The sequence below is a fragment of the Falco rusticolus genome, chromosome 9 (assembly GCF_015220075.1).
Source record: "Falco rusticolus isolate bFalRus1 chromosome 9, bFalRus1.pri, whole genome shotgun sequence".
Taxonomy (NCBI): Eukaryota; Metazoa; Chordata; class Aves; order Falconiformes; family Falconidae; genus Falco; species Falco rusticolus.
In genome coordinates this window covers 9,695,535-9,716,072 of record NC_051195.1, presented here as the reverse complement: position 1 = coordinate 9,716,072, position 20,538 = coordinate 9,695,535, and the positions used below count along the sequence as shown (strand labels likewise).

The 20,538-nt window shown below is 44.2% G+C and overlaps 1 long non-coding RNA gene across 4 annotated transcripts; it reads right to left on the bottom strand.

Moving 5' to 3' along the window:
* Positions 1 to 405: 405 nt before the first annotated feature.
* Positions 406 to 20,407, bottom strand: LOC119154126. Of its 4 annotated transcripts, XR_005106340.1 has the most exons (9): positions 19,750 to 20,407; positions 18,686 to 18,816; positions 14,734 to 14,971; positions 13,135 to 13,242; positions 12,841 to 12,965; positions 11,833 to 12,153; positions 11,343 to 11,524; positions 3,026 to 3,128; positions 406 to 1,305 (listed from the first exon to the last, which is right to left on the bottom strand). It is a non-coding gene; the product is annotated as an uncharacterized LOC119154126 (long non-coding RNA). The 4 variants fall into 4 exon arrangements; XR_005106337.1 differs by having other exon boundaries at positions 11,833 to 12,965; XR_005106338.1 differs by lacking the exon at positions 14,734 to 14,971 and having other exon boundaries at positions 11,833 to 12,965.
* Positions 20,408 to 20,538: the final 131 nt, after the last annotated feature.

Sequence of the window (20,538 nt, the reverse complement as noted above, 5' to 3'; positions counted from 1 at the left end):
CTTTGTAAGCCGAGGGTTCTGCTGGAATAAGCAGCTAATGTGTTTGTGCGCACCGCTGAAGTGATAAGGGGATTCAGGGGACTCCTGCGCCAGCGGCTGCGCTGACGGACTGCGGGTTCCTCTCTGCCTGTCGCTCATACGTCAATATACTCAGATGGTGCATAAGGATTTCTGAGGGCTTTTTATACCCTTAGCCATACCTTGTGTTCTCAACAACCCAAATCCAAGATTAGGCAGGATCTAGAAAAATGGGGCAGTCCCCAAAGCATGGGTTTATCCGTGTGGAAGTCTTTTATTTTTAGCACTGGTGATCGGTTTACACTCAAATATGCCTGCCCCAAGGGGGGCAGAGGGGCATGGGGGAAAGACACCCCCCACCCCCCCCCCAGAATTCAAGAGATTGAATAATTTTATTTTTTTTTATTAAAGCATTAATATCTGTGACAGAGTTGCAAGTAAACACGAGCGTTTCCTCACTAACTGCAGCATCAGAAGAAAAACCCCTGAAAAGCAGATGCTGCTGAGGCAGTGATGAGCCAGGCAGTGTGCACGGGGAGAGGGATGGAGATACAGCTGGGCAGTGCGTGCACTGAGGCACCGTGGTGAGTGTGTGTGTGTGGCCGCAAGTGGTGGCGAATGTGCCTGTGTGCGACAACGACACACGAGCAAAACCGAGCTGCTCCAGTGAGTATTTTGTGTGCATTTTTAAGAGAAGGCAATGAGAAGCGGCCAGGGGAGAGAGACTGAAAAGAGGAGGTAGGAATGACCAGGCAGTTTGTGGCTGGGCTAACAGCGGCGTGAGGTAAGAAATCCAGGCATCAGGGAAATCATTTAAAGCCATATTGATTTGCTTTGGAGGCGAGAAAAAGCAGATGCACTCAGCCACTGCTCTGACAGCAGCTACAGCTGCTTGATTTTACTTTTTTTTGTGTTTTAAAGAGTTTTGTTCACAGAAAGCCCGTGCCATAAACCCGAACCATCCTGCACCCACCTCCCCCCCCAGCACTGGGAGCTGGGGGCAAAGCTTGCCCACGGCCAGCCAAGTGGACAGAAAGAAGGAGAAAAGAGGGAAGGAGGGAGGGGAGGGGATCAATGGCTGAAATTCAGTGGTTCTTGCCATTTCCCATGAGCTGGGAGTGTTTAGAGGCCACTGGGCAGAGCAGGAGCAGGGCCCATCCATCCACATCCATGGACAACAGCCCTTCATCCGTCAGGAACGCTGCCCGGCCGCTGTCCCCAGCAGCATACAGAGCAAGGCTGCAGGGCAGAGAAGGATCTGACCCTTTGTGGTGTTGGTCCTTGCATCTAGAAAAGAAGAGGGGAATTAGACACAACATGGGAAAACAACGGGTTTTAATATTCTGTAGGAAATCCTGTGTTTTGGGGGAAAGAGAGAAAGGGGTTTGTCTACGTGGAAATACTGCCAGGTGTTGCCTGCCCTGTTTCCAGTGAAGAAAGCCCAGCATCTGGCTGGGGCTTTGCTCTTCAGATTTGGGCAGATACCTTATTTCAGCCACTCCCTCACATACATGTCCAGTGACACAATTGTAGAATTAATACAGAGACACTGTGGCTGAGATCTTCAAAATATGGCTTTTGCTGGGGGCCAGACAGCTGTGAGGGTCTGGCCTAGGTGACTTATCCTCAGTTGCAGTGAGCCTGACCCCCAGCTGAGGTTTCGGAGTCTTCCTCAGGTTCAGATTCCTCCCGTGCAATCAGCTCACTCACTGTGAAAGGCAGTTTCAGATCTACAAAATTCAGTTCAAACTTCATGAATAGTTACAGCTATGTGGTTCAATGTTTTCTAACATTAAAAATCCTCATTTTCCGTTTAAAAAGGAGCTAGACTTCCCAACAGCCAGGGTGAAGGATGCTCAGGAATTTTTCCTTAAGGAGACAAAATGGTACTGGTTTATTTCATCTGAAATGAAATTTGGTGTGGTTTTATTTTCCTGGAAATAAAAATTGGGTGCACTACTGACTTAAACCCCAATTACTTTCATAGCTCTCCTACCATCTTAGCTACTGCCCCATCCTTCCTGTTTTCTACACCAAGAAGCTCAAGCGTAACCACATGGGGATGCGTGCGTGCTTGCTCACTGGCTTGCTCTTTCCTGAACATCTGCTGAGCAGCGTCTTATTTGTATGAATTATGAGTTTGACTTTAAATCAGGTCAGAAAATTTCCATAAGAACAGTTTTCCTAAAGGAAACAGCTTTCAGGTAGATGGAGTTCTTCGTAAAAATATATTTTTTTTTTCCTTAGAAAGGGGGAATTCTGTTCAAAATTTAATATACAATTCACTGAAGATGCATGAAAAAGAGTAGAAATTTTATTTTTGCAAATGAAAAAACTTCCACTATGTTTTCAGTGAAAAAATAGTCAAGCGATGTCCTAACTGGCACTAATCCATGTTTTATATTTGTTACACTGATGAGCATAAATCCGGAGCAACTCCCTTGGCCTCACTGAAGTTACTTTGATTTATACTGTTGTAAATAAGATCAAAATCTCAGTCTGTGTGGTTGGTTCTTGTGATGAATATCTTTGCCTTCTAGGTATGGAAAAAAAAAAAACCCACAGCAAAAAAACCACCCCAAAAACTGTAAGGCTTGATGGATTCTGGATCAGGGCTGTTGTGAAGAGTTCTAACTCCCTGTGGATTTGATTTCAGTATCACTGGTCAGAACGTGTCAGAATGTGGGAAATTTTAATTAAAAGTAAGAGCATACAGCTAAATATTTAAAAATAATTTACAACTGTATTTTTATCAGGTACACAGAACACTGGCTCAGTTTTAAAGGGTAGGTCTGTTTCTTCCAGTAAATTAAACTTTTCTTTTATGCTAAAATATCTTTACATCTACAGATGAGTTTAACAGCATCTCAGCAATACTGAAAAGTCTTCGTAAGTCTTTAGCTTTATTTGTAGAGCAATATATTTTCTTTTTCACTTGTTAAACAAAATACACTTTTGATTCCGAGAAAGAAACAATAATTGCCACAAGACAGGGTGAGTGCCTCACCTTCAGAGAGCCTCAGGGTGTTCCCACCGAAGCCAAACGCAGGGTACAAAGCGTAGTGCCAGGAGTACGTCGGGGTCTGGATTAGGAGCTGCTGGTAGTTCCACTGCAGGGATTCAAGTGGAGAAATTAGGTATTGATATGCAAATACTACATTATTTTTAGGTTTGGGGGTTTTTTTTTGGTTGTTTGTTTGTTTGTTTTTTTAATTCAGCTGGTTTGCAGGCCAGATCATTTCATCTGGAAGTATCAATTGAAATGGTCACGACTGTTGCGCTGCTTTAGGTTGACCTGAGTGGGAACTCTTGCAATCAGCTTTTAATGTTTTTTCAAAGCGGTACAAAATTTTTTTGACCTGACAAATAACTAATTGTGGGTAATTCTCATTTCCAAGGCAAATATGGTGAAGAAAACAGGATGAGAGCAAATTCATCCTTGGTGTAAACTCACTGACTTCAGTGGTATTACACTAGAAATAGTTGTGGAGTAGGATTTCTTATGCAAACAGTTACGCCAATTGTGTTAAATAAAAAAGTACCTTAAATCATGCCTTGGGCAAAATAGCTCGGTTAATCCCAAAATGTTGTTGCAAGAAATTTCCTTCCTTTCCCCAGTGTTCTAGGGGAGCTATAAGGCACATTACATAGTCAAGTTTTTCCAAAGAATTTAAATAATTTCTTTTCTTGCTTCAATTCAACAGACTATTTTTGTGAAGCATTTTACCGGTTTTCATCTCTCTCCCTCCCAAACCCCACAACCACAAACCAAACAGACTTACAGGGTTACTTAATGCAAAACTTCATGTTTTTGCCAGTCAGCTCTTGCATGTATTACAGAAAGTACCAACTCTGCTTCCCTGCCTGTAAGCACCTAAAATAATCTGGCCCCCATTTTAAATCTGCTTGTATGAAGTCAGTGGACATTTTCCTAGAGTTACCTAAGTACTACGTAACACAGCTGTCCAGGAAAAATAATTTTTTTAATTTCAGCATATAATAAACCGAAAAGAAAATGAAGTGAAAATGCCCAGTGTAATGAAACGTCGGCACTGTTTGCGTTGATTCAGTCAGAAGTTAAGTGCTTTCACTTTTCTGCTCTACACTTTCTAAAATCATACGAGAGAAAATAAACACTGAATGACAATATAGAAATAAACCCCAAAAGACTTCAGAAAAACCTCTGCTGTGATTTCCCCCCCATAATTGACATATGTGGTGGTACATTTTTTTGACAAAATGATATCTACAGGCAAAAAAGATTCTGTCAAATAATTTGCAGCCATCTTCCAAAAGCAACACTGCTGTGAAAAACAAAACAAAACCCACCCACCCACCAACAGGATTTTTATTTTATCCTGCTTTCTTTCAGAGCCCAGAGTGCCCGTGCATTGTGACCATGCTCGTCTGCGACTAATCCTAGAGCCGCACAGTTTTGGGCTTGCCGTGGGGCTGAGCCATCGCTTCCTTTCCTAGGAACTGCTCTCGTTTCTGAAGGTGGCGGCTTCCAGGTGAGCAGGGCAGCCTGTGCCTCACTCCCTTCACAGCACTTCCACGTGCAAAGCAGCATCCACAAAAGGCCACCCTGCCCTGCGAGCCCCGCGCAACACCGGCGGTCGGAAACGCTGCTGAGTAGGGGTGGCAGGAGCTGGATCTTAATGGTTTGCCCCCTCCCAATCACTCGGGTTCATTGATTTCTCTAATTAACTGTGCATTCCACTTCACTGTTATTCCCAATGATCCCATTTAATCTCAATGACAGGGCCAGAGATAGGAAGGCCTTTGCTTGCAAACAGCTTTTGGCAAGCCCTGCTGTTCTGTAGAGGCTCGTGGGTATCCCCGAGTACGAATCCAGTGCTATTTGGCTGCATCTTCCTCTCCTCACTGGCCTGTTTCCACCTACCTATTCAGCCTCTCTTCCTTCTCCCTTTCAACGGAGCCTTCCAGCTCATCTTCAGAGGTCTGGAGCTGCAGTCCTGGCTGCCAGTCGCGCCTGTAAAACTGATTTATTTGCCCAGCATGGCACTGTGCCAGGGAAGAGGCCGGCTGAATGGTGAAGCTGTTAAGAAACTAATTGCGTGATGCACTGCAGTTACAGGAGAGTCTTTACTGTTTGCTTCATCTAGTCATATTTGCCACCAAGGATCTTCCTTGTTTGCCCCTTTCCTGTGGTTTGAATCGGAAGAATACCAGATTTACACCAGGGGTGGGCTTGGCCGATTGGCTCCCAAGCCTTTATCGTTAGCTTGTAGGTCCCTTCATTGCGTAAAAGACTGAAATACTGTCACTGCTGTGAGTGTTTCCTTGCTTTCTCATCTCGGACTGGGAGGCTTTGAACTTGCCAAGATCTAAGTTCAGCCCTCTCTGCTTGTTCTGCTTGTGTTGATGAAGTCACTAATCCCTAAATGAAGGGCAGGGAGCTGCTGGGGTTAGCAATTTCATCATCTTTAACAGAGAAAACAGAATCAAACTCACAACACAGATGAGTTAACGAGAAAATTATTCCCCTCTGCCTTGCTTTCAAATGTCTTTTGGAACGGTGGGTCTGGACTGAAACCTTGGGTTGCAAAATCCCAGCCTGTGGGAAGAGCAAAGTCAGGGAAGAACTCTGTGCCACCGCATCACCATTAATTAGGTCACGCTCAGCTCCTTTGCAAGCAAACACCTTGTTAGGCATTTACCTAACAGGAAAGCAGCCATACTGCTGCTTGCCCTTGCTGTTTCTACCCGGGGAAGAAGTGTTGGTAAAGGGTGGACCTAATGATAAGCTAAATGATTCCCATCCTCAACCCCCAGCCACCATGGGGCCGGTGCCCACCACTTTTCCCCAGCCATGGGTGCCCTGGCGTAGCACCAGAAATGTCGCCTCAAATAGTTTGTCACTTTGCTCGTAACGCAGAGCTGATGCTGCTTGCATGTGGTCGGTGATCACATTTTTCATTTGAGAGGATTATGTTGACTTGACTTATAGATACCAGGTTCAAGTCAACACTGACTCATTCTAAACTAACCAAGCTCAAGGTGAAAACTTTGAGTTTCTCCTGATTCCAGGGCAAAGCTTTCTTCACAGCTACTGCCTGCCTCCTGGGAAATGTGTCCTGAAGCCTGAGCTCAGGGCGCCCACACTAGCACAGGGGAATGGCTGCAAATGGCATTGTGGGTGCTTTGAAGAACCTTAAAAGAAATAGTTTTAGAAGAAATTATTTCAGTTACTTTCAGATAACCTTTCCCTGTTACAAGCATGTTTCAAATTCGACACGTATCATTCAGAATCCGATTCTTAGCTGGTGTTTCTCCATCTTTTCCTTTGCATGTGACAGAATTACAGTGCTCGCGTTGGTCCTTGTGCCCGGTTCCTTTCCTCTTGAGGCCAGTGGAAAACCTCCCACTGACTTTGCCAAGCCGTGAACCAGATCTGCTAAGCTTCAGTTGACAGGGCAATTTCCTCCCTCCTTCATGGTCTCATTCAGCAAAGACGTATCAAAGAGTGTACTTGCAGCATGAGGAGTTGCACCCTCTCAAAACCCAAGAGCTTCAACTGGGAGCCTGCACCAGCGGTGAGCAGCAGCAGGTACAGGCAAGCATCAGCTGGAGCTCAACACAGAAAATTGGTCTGACAGCTTTGCTACATCCTCACAAAGAACTCAGAACACAACTTTTGTCAGCCAAAATCTTTACAGCCTCTGACTTTCCCTGCAAGGGTAGAATAATTCTTAAAACAAGAGAGACTGCAGCCTTGTCTTTATCCTAAGGTGGCCACTAGTAAGAGCTCTGCAAACCAGGCAGGTGGTTGCAAATGGCTGTCTAGTTTCTAAGTTCATGAATTTCATCCCAAGCTTGACGAAGTTTAGCAAATACATCCTCCTAGATCTTCCCCATGAACCTCCTCATGTAGGGAGCTGGCAAACCTTCCGAAACCCCAGGCAATTACCCTTCCTCTGCAGGGCTGCACTCTTCCCAGCAGTAAGGTGCAGGATGGCTCAGCCAACAGAAATATTTACAAAATGAGTTACGGTTCCAGGCAGCTTTCAGAACTTGGAACTCTGAGTAGGAAAGGTTTGGGGGGGCAAGGATTTCTGGGGAAAGTGGAAAAAAGGAAATAATTGAAACAGGATCAGAAGCTGAGGCTTACTCTGACATACCAAATCATAAATCATAGCGGAGGGGCAGAGTTTGGCTGTCCTTGTGACATTGCACGTTAATGAGCCAGGACTGCTCTGTGATATTCTGCACAAACTAGACCTTGTGTGTCTCTCTTTGCCCTAAATGTGAATTTTGCAACTCACAGAGAGATTACGGATATGATAAATGGGAAAATGATGAGAAAAAGTCAGATCAGGAAGGAAACCTATATGGTGCCTGGTGGGATCATGGTAATAGATGTAGGCTTTGTGGAGCCTGAGGAGAGTCAGTGTTGTAGAAACACGGCAGAAATGAGCCAGTGGCCATGCCACTGCACGTGTGGCAGCTTTGAAGAAATCAGATCAATATAGTAGATTTCTTCTACAAAGTTGGTACCAAGAGTGCAAAATGAATGGACATACAGAAATCCGCTTTCACTTGCAGGCTGCTTGTGCATCCCCCTCCAAGCCCTCGCACAGTGTGACCCGCACACCCTCCCCACATGCCACACTCCCGCCAAAGATGAGCAGCGTTTATCTCCCGTGCGCAGGTGCCCGTGTGCCTGATGCGCTTGGGCAGGGAACGATGCGTCCTCCTTAAAAGCAATTAGCAGCTAGCTACCCACTTTAACATCGGAGAGCAAATTCAATCATGGAATAACTCTCCTGTAATCAGTACAGTTAGCAGGAATGCGTTTGACCCTGGCTTCACCTTCTCTGAAATGCAGTTCCTGGTACAAAGTGTTGCACTGCTGTTGAGAGTGACATGCTACGAGTAACCGGATGTCAGGATCCTTGTGTGAAAACAAAGTCCAAAATAACTAGGAAGTCTTGAACCAGAAACTGGCATAACGGTAGAAATAATTCCTATTTTCACATTGCTTCTCCTTTCTCATGGTACAAAAACGATGCAGTGCACCACAGCCCTAACCCCAAACACATTCTGTTACCTAAAATGTCTTACAAAAGCTCAGCCAAAGTTGGGGTTTGGTTGCTGCTGCGATGTGGAAATGTAAATCTCTGTTTGCATAGAAACAACGTCTGAAACACTTCTCCCTGGTGCCACAAGGAAAGTGAAAACCTTTTATTTCATGCATATTTTTCTTCTGGAGCCGGACTGCAGTTATTTATTTATTTATTTATTTTTTAAAGGAAATGACAACAAAAAAATCATCGACCTAGGCTTGCACGGCTTCCTATTCATATATAGATCAGAACCATCTATCTTAGAGCTGGGAGACTGGGATTCCTAACCAAGAAGAAAAGCACAGTACGCCCAGAAGACCTGCAGTACTTGTGTGTTGCACCCAGTCTCACCAGTGGTTTATTCTGGGAACAATATTCTTATTTCCTGAGAAGGGTATGGTGATATGTGAGGCACTTACTTTTCATTAGAGGGACAAGGTCCCGTAAGCGAGAGTCAACTAGTTGTCTGTTGGAGAGCTGAGACTGAGATGACAAAGTATCTCTCCGAGATACCATTATTCAATTATCGCTCAAAGTGTTTGTGAGAATAGTGTATATCTTTAAATGAATGGGTGGCACAGTGCTCTGTTTTGCCTGAAAAATTTAAGTGCTTGGTTGTAGAACAAGCTGTACTTCTTTACCTAGGAATACAGCCATTTCTTTCCTTCTTTATTTGTTTTTGCCCATAAGAAACCTTGTACTTCCAGCCACACTCACACAATTGTAGTCCCTCTTCTCTTTCTCATTTTCTTTCTGCCTTTCAAAGAATCCTTTCTGCCCTGTGTCACACTGCCCCACTCCTTGCGTGACGTATGTACAATGACCTCTCATCTCCACGTCATATGCAGTCTAATCCTTTTCCTCGAGCATCGTTTGCACAGAAACCCTTTGCCTTCACTGAGACAAGCACAAAACTCCCTTTCCTCCACTGTCACTTGCAGAACAATCCCTTACTTCTAGTGGCATGCAGGTGGTAACCCTTGATCTTCTGTGCCGAACACAAAATGATCACACTCTAGCTTCCCTTCAATATAAGACTGACAATGAAGCCTTTACATTAAATTCTATGAAAAACACACTGCTGCCCTTTTATTCCCAATTTATCCCAATATTTACCTTCATCTGACTAGTATGAAATACCATGGTGAAAAAAACAAGGGATACAGCCCAAAACTTCAAGAAAGAACCCCAGCTTTCTCAAATGTTTAAAGAGACAAAACCAAGTATATGGCTATCCTAGCATTTTTTCCATTACTCTTTTTTTTTTTTTTTTTTCCTTTTGCTCCCCTCTTTTGCAATGATACGATGAAAAAAAGGGAGGAGGGGAACAGGAGCAAGGAATAGAAAACTGGAGGTGACTCAGAACTCGAACCCAAACAGTCTTTTAAATAGCTCTGGCTTGGGTCCTGTAAAGGAGAAAGATTTTTTTTTTTTTTTTAAAGACAAAAAAAAAGAGTTAAAGGCTTTGGCTTAACTCCCCCTTGTGCTGCAGCAGACTGGTTACCACAGCAAATCGGAGCCAAAAGGCAAGAGACCAGTACCAGGACTGCTAAGTGTCATCAGCTGAAGGAGTCATTTAACCTGCTTTGCTTTAAGCATTATCCAAATGCAAAACATACCTGTTTAACCAGGGCTTTACAGCCTCCTGCAGCCAGGGAAGCCCTGTCCTGGCTCATCCCCTGGGCAGCTGCAGCAAGGCAGGATGCTGGTGGGGCTTTGGAGTGATTACCCTAATTTGACATCCCCTTCACACAGCAGTGTTGCATTTGGTGATGATTCGGGCTTAAAATGATCGTGTTTGTTTCTCTGGCCTGCCTATTTCCACCCTACTGCCACAGCATGCTTTCAAAACAGGGCTCAATTAAGTACATGTTAAGTCTGACCCTTTGCAGAAACGCTACATTTAGCCCCACTGATTCTAAGTTGGGTTTGCCTGCTGTCGGGGTGGCGTGGGTTTGCCAGGATTGTTTTAATGCTGTACCTTTGGTCAGCAACACACAAATTCCTTGTAACAGGAACGCTGGCTAGGTGCTCCTGTGTTTGTAATGTGCTCTGACATCCAGGGTGGCTGGCGCATTTGAAGCATGAGATTTACAGCGTTTGCTCCCGGAGTAGCTGCAGTACGTGCCATTAGCTGCTGATTGGTACTAGCCACCATGGCTGCTTGAACAAAATTCAGGGTGGAAAACCACCGCATCTTTTGAACAAAGATAGTAATTATGCTAATCGTATCACTTTAGCATTTTTCTCGCCTGTGTTTATGAACAAGTGATGTGAGCCAATGAGAGCAGCAGCTTCTTCCCTTCAAATTAATTCCTGCTTTGGAATAGCAGGATAGATATGATAAGACTTTCAGTTTGGTATGTTTTCTCCTGCGTCTTTTCAGTGGTGCATTACACATTCACCACAATTCTTCACCTCTACTGTCACTTTTATGGCAGTGTTTTCCTTTTCCTCCTCTTCAGTCATGGGCATGCTAATCTTTTGTGTCACAAGCAGCACAACCCCTCCTCTGTATGGGCCCCCTCCTCCCTGCGCACGTCCTGGATTATGCGGTTAAAAGAAAAACTCATTTCACCTACAAAACATAAAACAATGTAATTGTTGCTGTTGCTATTTTTATTTCCATTACCCACTAGACCCAGCCTGGACTGAATAATTAAGCAGCTATTTGTGTCATGGGTTTCAATGCTGAATGTAACCCATTAACCCCATAGGAGCAAGGTCCTTGAATTCTGAATAATTCTGGGAGTGAACTGTGATGAATCAGGGCTGAGATAAGAGGCAGGCATCTTTAAAAAAAATCTGGAGCATGTTCTTGGCACTCAAGGTTTGTTCTGTGTTGCAAGCGGTTTCTGCTCGTCTCTTTTTTTAATCTTTCCCCATTCAACTGAATCCCATGGGAAATGCAGAAAGGCTCTACTTAGAAAAAGTGTATATATTATAGTTCATTCTGTTATTTTCTGGGTTTTTTCCTCCTCCTCTGAAAATATTTGTATGTAACAAGCACCTTACCGTTCTCTGGGGCTCATCTGTTCATACTGCATATTCTGCACTTGAAATTGCCGTAAATCTCACTCTGGTCTCATTTTCCCCCTCAAATAGAGCCTTGTTACCCATAACTAGTCTTGGACATGCTCCTCTGACATGGATACAGCTGGTATAACATGGTTCAGTGAGCACAATCCATAGCAATATTCCCAGCACCGGTATAAGTGTTTTGATGCTGTACCTTACCTAGCAAGCTGTGTGGCCAAACTGGTCCATAAACTAAGTGTGGGTAGTGCTCTCCTACTGCATCAGCTGCTTCTGGAAGCAAAGAACTGAATGTTTTTTACTCGAAACAATGCATTTTAAGATCTCTTCCTGAACAGGTACTTGGGAGGCAGGATGATAGCTCTGCCCATAGATGCATAGCCCTGCAAAATAGAATAAAATGAAGAGTTAGTACCCAGCTACAGGTTACCATGTATGCCTGTGGGCTTCCATAGCCTCCTCCTCAGGTTAAAAAATGCGAGGTTAAGAGACCAGCCTTTAATCTGATCTACTGCATAAAAGCAGCCATACAATTATTTTGCCCCATAATTTCTGTATCAACCCCAACCACTCCTAGCAGAGCTGGGCTGTCCCTTTCTGAGAGGTGGCCAACTCTGATTTAAGGACTGACACAGAACTTCCCCACATCCTCTTGTGATCAATTACAAATTTTAGCAAACAGAACTCTCACCTTTCTCACGTATCAGCCACTTTGTGTATTGACAGAACCCACGTGTGCAGCCAGGGATGTGAACAGGGTTTCTTGCATGAGGAATGGTGGGGAGAACAAGTCCTGTGCGGGGACTGTTGGCCTTGGAAATGCAGGCTGTGGGATCGGAGGGAACTCAGCCGGGGATTGCTGCTGCTCAGAAGGACCAACACCACTGCTTCATCCAGTGCTCTTCAGCTGTGGAAAATGTTGTCCCTACTGGCTCGTCTTTCCTTCCTCCATTTGACACCGTGAGCTATTTCTTGAATTTAAAACTGCTTACCTACTGTGGTTGGAGAACAGCTGAAAATAAATGAATAAACCTGAAAAGTGCATTAGGTGTAACATTCCCTTCTCTCGGTCCTAGCTCTGTCACAAGACAGACCGTCAGACAAGGGGCCAAATCCTGACCTGTGGGGGAGCAGAACTTGAAGTATGTTAATAGTCTTTCTATACTTTAAGAAAACATGTACAAGCTAAGAAAAGTAGCATTAAAAGATAATGTTATGAGAAAAATCATGAACATATTCAGATGTCTGAAAATACATCCTTGGTTGGAAAACCCGACTGAGCAAACATAAAGAGATACAATCAGTTAACAATAGTAATGCTACGTAAGCTGGAAGTAAGCACCGACATGTGATGATTGGTTGTGAGACGTATTCCAGAATATAGTACATTAATATTGAGCTTTGGTTTTATCACAGGAACGTAATGACTGCTAGGGATGAAATACTGAAGAGAGGTAAAGGAAGAAAATGAAACCACTGTTTTTCAGGTCACAAAGAGTCTAATGTTTTCTTATAGTAATTTTAACTGAAGTCAGTTTTGAGCAAGTAATAACCGAACAATTCGCAGGACAGCACAGAACTGCAGCCTGATGAGAACTGCAGGAACGAGGAAATGTGTGAGCATTTGCAAGAAAGGGACCTTTGCTTCTTTGAGAAAATTTTGCATTATGGTACTGCAAAGATAAGTTGCTTACGATACCTAACATGAAACCGATGAGCGTGCTGGTAACGTCTTGTAGTGAAGTTTAGAGATCTTTGCAATATCCAGAAGCACATGTTTCCCTCTGTTGTTCTCTGTCTTCTTCAATATCTCCTTTTCTCTCCCTGAGGAAGAAACAATAATTTAATTCTGACTAATATACAGAAGGTCTACTATGACCGGGATGGTTAACTTACAATGAGACATTTTATGAGCCACAGCCCCGGCTTGACTAAATGCCTTCTGTGCAGCTTTAGCTTTGCTTTATGGACCTGTAAGAACATAAGACCTTACCATGTAAGCAGGAGCTGTAGTCCATGCTGGAGGGTGAGGGGGCCTCCTGAAGCAAGCCACTGACCTGCAAAAGGCCATCACCTTGGGAAAACTGCGCTGGCGCGAAACCTAGAGGAAACACAGCCACAACAGAAACCAGCGTGTGCGTCTCTGAGCTGCCTCCTGCTCCTCCTAATCAAGAGCTCATTGCCAAAAAAAATGAAAACCAATCAAATAATCCTCTAAAAAAGGCTGCTGTAAACAGTTAAGAGAGCTATTTTGTGTCTTGTACAGGAATCCCCATTTCTACTTTCTCCACAGAAACAGTAGGAATGGAGAAGGTCTGATGTTAACAGCACACACACACCCCCCGGCCCTGGCAGCCCAAACCCACCCGCTTGCTAGGGAGGCTTTGGGTTGACTTCAGCCACCCTTGGTGTGCAAACACAGAAAAACTGAATCAAAATGCTGCAAGACTGAAGTGCTGATGGACCCAAGTTGCTAACAGCCAACGGTCCAGAAGGCCAAACCGCATGAACCTCTATACAACCAGAACAGCGCCAAGCTGGGCTCCCAGCGCGCCGTGATGGTGCTGAGCCTGGAAGGGATGGGTGCTGCCGTGCCGCGGGGCTGTGCCCGCTCAGGTCGCTCTTGGGGGCTTTGTGCTCGGGGTGAGCCCCCGCTGCCTTGCGCTGCTTCAAGAGCCGCCGTGTTCTCTGAAGCAGCAGAGGCACATGCTGCAGGCTGAGAAGGAGCGTGGCTCAGCCTTGGGCCGCACAACAGGTCTCACCCTTCCAGCTCTGGTGCCATGCCCAAGGACCTGGTGCCAGCGCATGTTTCACCAAGCAGGGATGTCATGGATGCTTCTCGGGATGTAGGGCCAATAAACCTTGCCTTCATATATAGAAAAGCAGCATATGTTTCTGAATGGCTGAAGAATACTAACGAAAACCTCTGTGTTGTATGTTACCTGCTGCAGCGACAGGTTCATATCTAGCCTGAGAAATGTGTGTTTCTCAAGGAGTAAGTTACAATCTGGGGAAGCACTTTGTGGGCTTGGTGTTCACAGAAAACAGCAAACAGAAGGTGACTGTGGTGTTGGAGAGGAATCAAGGCACGGTTGCACATAAGTCAGTCTGGTACCGAAGTATTAGAGAATAAATTGCACTACCCCCAACCTTAAGGACTGCAGATAATGCGCAGCAATGAAGTTTTATCTGTGCTCAAGTACATATTTTTTATGCAGCTAAAGCTATGTCGCAGATGTTCCTCACTGGAATAGATTTTGCCTTTGCTAATCCTGCAGTAATCTGCTGGTAGCTGCGTTATTACCCCCGGCTCCTTGCGGAGAGGAGCCACCGCTCGCTGGGGGCACGGTTCGTCTGCGGGGCTGGGGGCTCAGGCTGCCGGTGCCGGGGGGAGCACCCTGCCGGCCCCCTGCCTGTTCCCACTGCGGTGCTCTGCCAGGAGAGGGAGCTGGGGCTCTGGGATTCGGTGGCCTTTGATGTTTTCCGCTCACAGATCATGAAGGTGTTACGGCTGTCCAACACTAACATAGGCTTTCCTGCTCGGCTGGGTGGATGCTCAGGGGGCTCATGATTTTCCATGGAAGCTACATACTGCCGAAGGGGTTTGGCTCCTGCTGGATCCCAGAGGACTCGGATGCTCCGGGCTGTGATTTGAGGCTCTTGGTCACTTTTTCTGACTGCTTCCCCAGGTGAACTCCAAAGGGAGTTTGGACTTGGTGAAAATGGAACGGAGCCTACGGATTCTATGCTATAGGTGCAAATCCACTGTCGCGCAGCTGCTGCTGGAGCGGAGGTGGCAACCAACGGATGCGTAGCCAGGCAAGCTACAGCTGGGAGGAGGGGAAAATTTTGGTTGAGGCTACCAGGTGGCACACAGATGTTGGACAACGTTTCTTTCAACTTAGAAATACATCAGCCTTCTTCCCCCTGCAGTATATGTGTTTCATTTTGAACAAGTAACTGGCAGCTGGAGAAAGTTATTAGAAAATGCTAAGTCTATGTTCCAGCGCTTGCAACAGCAGCAAAATTACCTGTTTCCTATTCTGCTCAAGCTTTCTGTCTCCTTTTTTAGATATTGTTGGCCTCAAGTCAAGTTTTCCTTAAGTTATGTATCAGAAGGGGAATAAGTGGAGCTCCAAGCTTGTTTAAAGAGTAGAAAAGGGAGTTTAAACAAAGCTGGCAGTGATACCAATGCAACTATTATCTAGGTTCTGGATGTAGTTGGGCCTGCTGATAAGAAAACAGGAAATAAGTGAGAAAACAATTCTTGAAAATGTGAAAACCAGCCAATTCTACAGGGCTTCACTCTGTGCTCAGATGGCTGTAAGTGCTGATAAAAGAGCACACGTGATGAGAAAGTGCTGTGTCATTATCAAAGGCCCTTTCAGTCTTATTTTCATTTTGGTACGAGTGCAGGAGTCTGGCAAGGGAAGGAGAGTAACTTCATTTCTTCTTTGACTAATGAAATGTGGTCACTGACCGATTTGCCCTCTTTTCCCTCGAGGGGATGAATAGAGAGTTGCGCTTCCCTCCTGTTTCCTACCTGATTTGAAAGTAAGAGCAGAGAAATCTGGAGACAATTTTGGAGGCTAGAAGAAGAGCTCCTCAGATGGTCGGGGGCTCTATTAGCTAGGAGGCACCGAGGAGCCAAGCCAGAGAAAGGATTGTTATCACGATAACACAGTGAGGGCAACCACTAGAAATCGTAAGCAGCGAGGAAGGCTCCTTCAGAAGAAGCACATTTGATTGGCTCTGTTAGGAAAATCCTGTGACCCTCTGATGCCCTCAGCCTCCGTTACCCCATGGTCCAAGGGGTCATCTTTGCCTGCTGGGAGGTAGAAGCTGCTCCCAGAAGCATGGCAAATGGCTGTCAGGTTGCTGGAAGCCTTTGGTAGTGCAGCCCCCAAGCTCATGGCTCTTACCATTCCTGTTCTTGCAGAGGGCACTAACTGGTAAGCATGAATGGTGTGGAGTTTTGCATGCAGGAGCTGTGGTTGTGACTTCCCATCTCTGCACCAGCCAACAAGTTATTATAAAAATAAATACCTCGGCCGCGGCAGCAGCATCCCCAAGGGCCTATTTACTTCTACTGGCACGAACTAATTCCTGCAGAGGAGCTCAAGCCAAATCCTGCAGAGACCAGCGGGAATCTCTCCAGGCTCTTGCAAAGGCGGTTTGTACGATGGAGAAAATGTTGGTGCTTGGTCATATTTATCACCATGTGGGTCAAAACATGTCAGTCAACAGTTTTTCTAACAGAATATATATTTTCTAAAGCTGAAGGGAAGTGAGCTTTTTTACCTCCTTTTATTTTTCAAGTAGTTATCCTGATTTAACTTCCGAAATTGCACAAGATGCTAAATGGTGGCTCATGGAGTGGCCAGGGATCAATTATTACCTTTTCACGTGCAAACTGATCCTAAGGTATCTATCAATCTCTTATAGTCCGACCTCCAGAAGGTATGCCCAATTTCAGAAAATGGAAAACACAGAAAGGAAGCTGAGGCAGGGGGACACTTGCCTGCCGTGGCTGGCTCTCTAGAATATGTTTGACAGGTGAGTTTATTATCCGTAGAAAGAATGAACAAGCCAATACACCCTTTTCAAGGTTTGCAGGGGCCTTAATGTAACTTCTTCATTTAATTTGGATCTATATACCTCATGAGAAGGGCAGAAGATTTTCATTTTCAAGGCCTTATTTAGCCATAAAATGTGTATCACGTTAGCTAAGAGCAGGTCTATGAATTTCATTTTATTCGGTGACAGGAGAAATAGGGTTGTATATATCACCCTTTCAGTAACTGCTATTAAAAGGTGCATATTTCATGAAGAAACAGTGCATTCCATGTCATAACATCTCTCGTGAAACAAAATTCAGAGCATTTGTGGTATACGTATATGAAAAGTATCAGTTCACTCATATGTTAAGAGTATGAGGAAAATATAAGCCCCTTTTGTGACTGGAGCTGGCCACACCTGGAAAATTAGGATGCATTTTGCCAGTTCCAGCAAAGTCAGTAGGAGGTTTTCTATAGCCTCAATGGGGACAAAATTTTTCCTAGATTTCATACAATTGTAAGTATTGTACAATTTAGCCACTACGGTTATTAAAATGCTATAATCCCTAGTGTGATACATGATGGGGTAAAAGCACTTACAAAGGTATTGCTTTCTAAACTGGTGTAATTACGGTAGTAATTCCCAGCGAAGGAGTATTGCAAATGCAGTGCCAGTTTCTCAATTTTTTTTGTCAGTGTTCATTACAGTAGTGATATGCTTGTGTCTAAATCTTGTTGATGTCCTTCCAGAGGGCACTAAAAACCCTAAAGTAAGTAAAGAAAAATTCAGTTGGTGATTCTGACTGGCTGCTGAATTGCCGCCTTTTGAAGCTTGTCCCTCAGCTCATAATCTCTAATGGTCGCTCTTATACTACACAGCCTACTTGCTCTTTGTTTATATTAATCCACTTAAAGTTTATCTAACTTAAGGGGAATTAGGGGAAAGGAGAAAAACAAAACCAAAAAGAAAGCCCTCCCCTCATCAAACTTGGATGATTTGGGGCTAACAAGCCTAGGAGGGCCGTCAACACTCAGCTGGATTTTCAGCCCTTGGGAAGTTGGCAACAGTGTGGGGCAGCGGGGGCTGCTTTTGGGGGGCTCTTACAGTACATGGAGCTCAGGCTCCAAATCTGAGGGCAGAGGGTCTGTCCCTCCTGGCAGCCCCCAGGACAGGGCTGAAAGCCTCTTAAGGCACCGAAGAAACATTCTGAGCAGTGAACCCTCCTTTTGCAGTTTTCAGAAGGGGATGGGTCTCTCAATTACGGCAGCGAAAGAATCAGGTTGAAATAAACACCAAAGTCCCCCATGGAGCGAGAAGAGGGCTCGACTGTTTCCTGACAGGGATCCTCTCAGCAGTGACAAAAATCAGCTAGAGGTAAATAAAATTAAATGTTCTCTTTATGATAAAAAACCTCCCTGATCTTAGGGACCGCTTATTTTTAACCTCACGGTCACACTGTATTCCTCAACAACCAGGGGGGGAGGCAGAGGTGACTGAGGCTTTGGTATTTTGTTTTTCTGAGGGCTTGAAATTGGCCTTGGGTACTCTGCATATGAGTGATACATGTGTTTCCGTCTTCTCTGAAGATGTCTAGCATCTACATTTCTCTTTGCTCCATAAAACCACCTCCTTTCCACTGCTTAACTAAGCTCTCAGACGTTATTTGAACAAAGAAGTGCTGTTCTTTAGGCAAGAAAGCCAGAAAAGAAGCCCAGTGTATTTATTCCCTTCCTTTGAGTGTGTCAGTCCTTTGACTAATGATGACAAGATTTCTGTTCCTGTTGAGTTGCTAGCTTCTTCACAGGTGCTACCAAATAAATACATCAGTTTTGAAGATGGAATCTTACAACTGTCTGGCAAATTGCAGTGACACAGTCAACTCGTTTCTCATATGCCTTTATCAGATAGCTACCAGATTAAAGACTAAATGAACAACACCTACTTCGATTAGATACCAGATTCAAGATCAAATGAACAATACTTACCCGGATTAGATTTGCAATGGTCACTGAGTTCGCCGTGATTTTATATCTCCTCGTTAGCCCCTGGAACTATCCAGTCACCAACACACCACGTTGCAAAAAGGAGCTCGGTGTCTTCTAAGTTTGATGGAAACCTGCAAATAATAACATTTCATTTAAATACATCCCCTGAAAGTCTGGTGATGTCTCAAACAAATTACGCCTTTGGACTTTCAGAAACCATGCAAATCAGTTTTTCTTACTGATGTTCCCAAAGAATTAAAATCATACAACTTTTACATCTCATGATTTGATAGACTCTTGTAGTAAATAATTCCTATTTTTCTAATAGAGATTTTTGTTAAGTGTCTGTAGTACACAAACAGTAATCCATGCTTACATCTTTCTTGAAAGCCCACAGTTAGAGAGACATGGAGGCAAGCGGATGCAATACTGAGCCAGGATTCAAAGCGATACCACCATGCTCTGGCATAGACAACAATAATGGGTTTGTGACAGACACATTTCATCCACGGTTTTTGGATGTAATTCTTTTTTCTCTTTGACTTGTGGTCTTTTGGCTAGTACTGCCCAGAAGCCACCGCATTCTAGGCCAGGATCTCCAATACTGATAGAGCGGGTGTTGCGGCCCCTTGTTGCATGTGGCAGCCAGCAGCATAACTATCTGGAGGAGGTGACAGGATTCACCGGGAACAGTTTTGTGGTTTGATCCTCCAAATAAAAATAGGAATAATAATAATAAAATAATGAAAAACAAAAAATAAGAAAAAGTAGTAATATAAGTTATTAGCATTATTCTGCAGTCTATGTTTGTTCTACACTGAGTAAAGTTGTGGTGAAGTTACACGTGGTCTAAGGCTGATGGCGATGGCTGTTCTTTGGCTTGAAAAAAGTGTGTGCAACCATCATCGTTAGCATCCCCCAGCACCTGATTAACCCAAATGCTTGGGTAAAGACCAATCACCCAAAACTTAATGAAATTGAGAAAGCAGACATACTTTAATGTCTTCTCACTTCAAAAGAAAAGCCAATACCGTATAGATTTTGCAGCGAAGCTTCCATCTTACCAAGACTTGCAGAAGAGCTGAAGTTGTGGCTCACCGAGGTATTGGAGACAGCTCTGAGGGCCTGGCCACACAGCGAGGGCTTAGCAGCGGGTGACGGCCACGCGGGTGGATAGTGCATAAGTGCTTTAAGTAAGACTTTATGGAAGAGAGGGCTGCAGTAAGTTTTATTGGTTTAAAAGGGCTCAGATCTCAAAACTGGTGGCTTTGGTTGCTGTAATAACATTAGGTAGCTATAATAACATAGAATAAAATTAGTGCCTGATACATTAAATAATTTCATCGTGATAACTAATCTGATCAGTTCTATGAGAAGGACAGAAAACATGATAGGACATATAATGTAATGGGACAGCAGGAGTTCTCTGTCGTTACTCATGTATTTACATTGGAAACCAGAATGCAAGGAAATTGAGTGCTTCAAGCATATTCTAAAAGGATCATTGTGCAGAAAAATTCTCTCAGTGCAGAACTCAAAAGGTTCGTAATGTGGAGAGGCACTGGCTGCTCTGCAGTGACAGCTTCATGTTTATTTATTCCAGAAAAAATAAGAAGGAGATACTGAAGTAAAGAGGAGATAATTTTATTCCCAGATCAAATAAAGGAACATAGAGTGTGTTCTCATCAAAGTGATTACTTTAGGGGGAACTAATACAATGAATGTTATTAAATTAAACAACTTCTTTACAGGGCATCTCACATTAAGGGTTTTAGTGTAAGTAATATTTCTGTCAGGCAAAGTGATCCAAGACAAAACATCTTGTAGAAGATACAAAAAAAGACCTTTAAGAA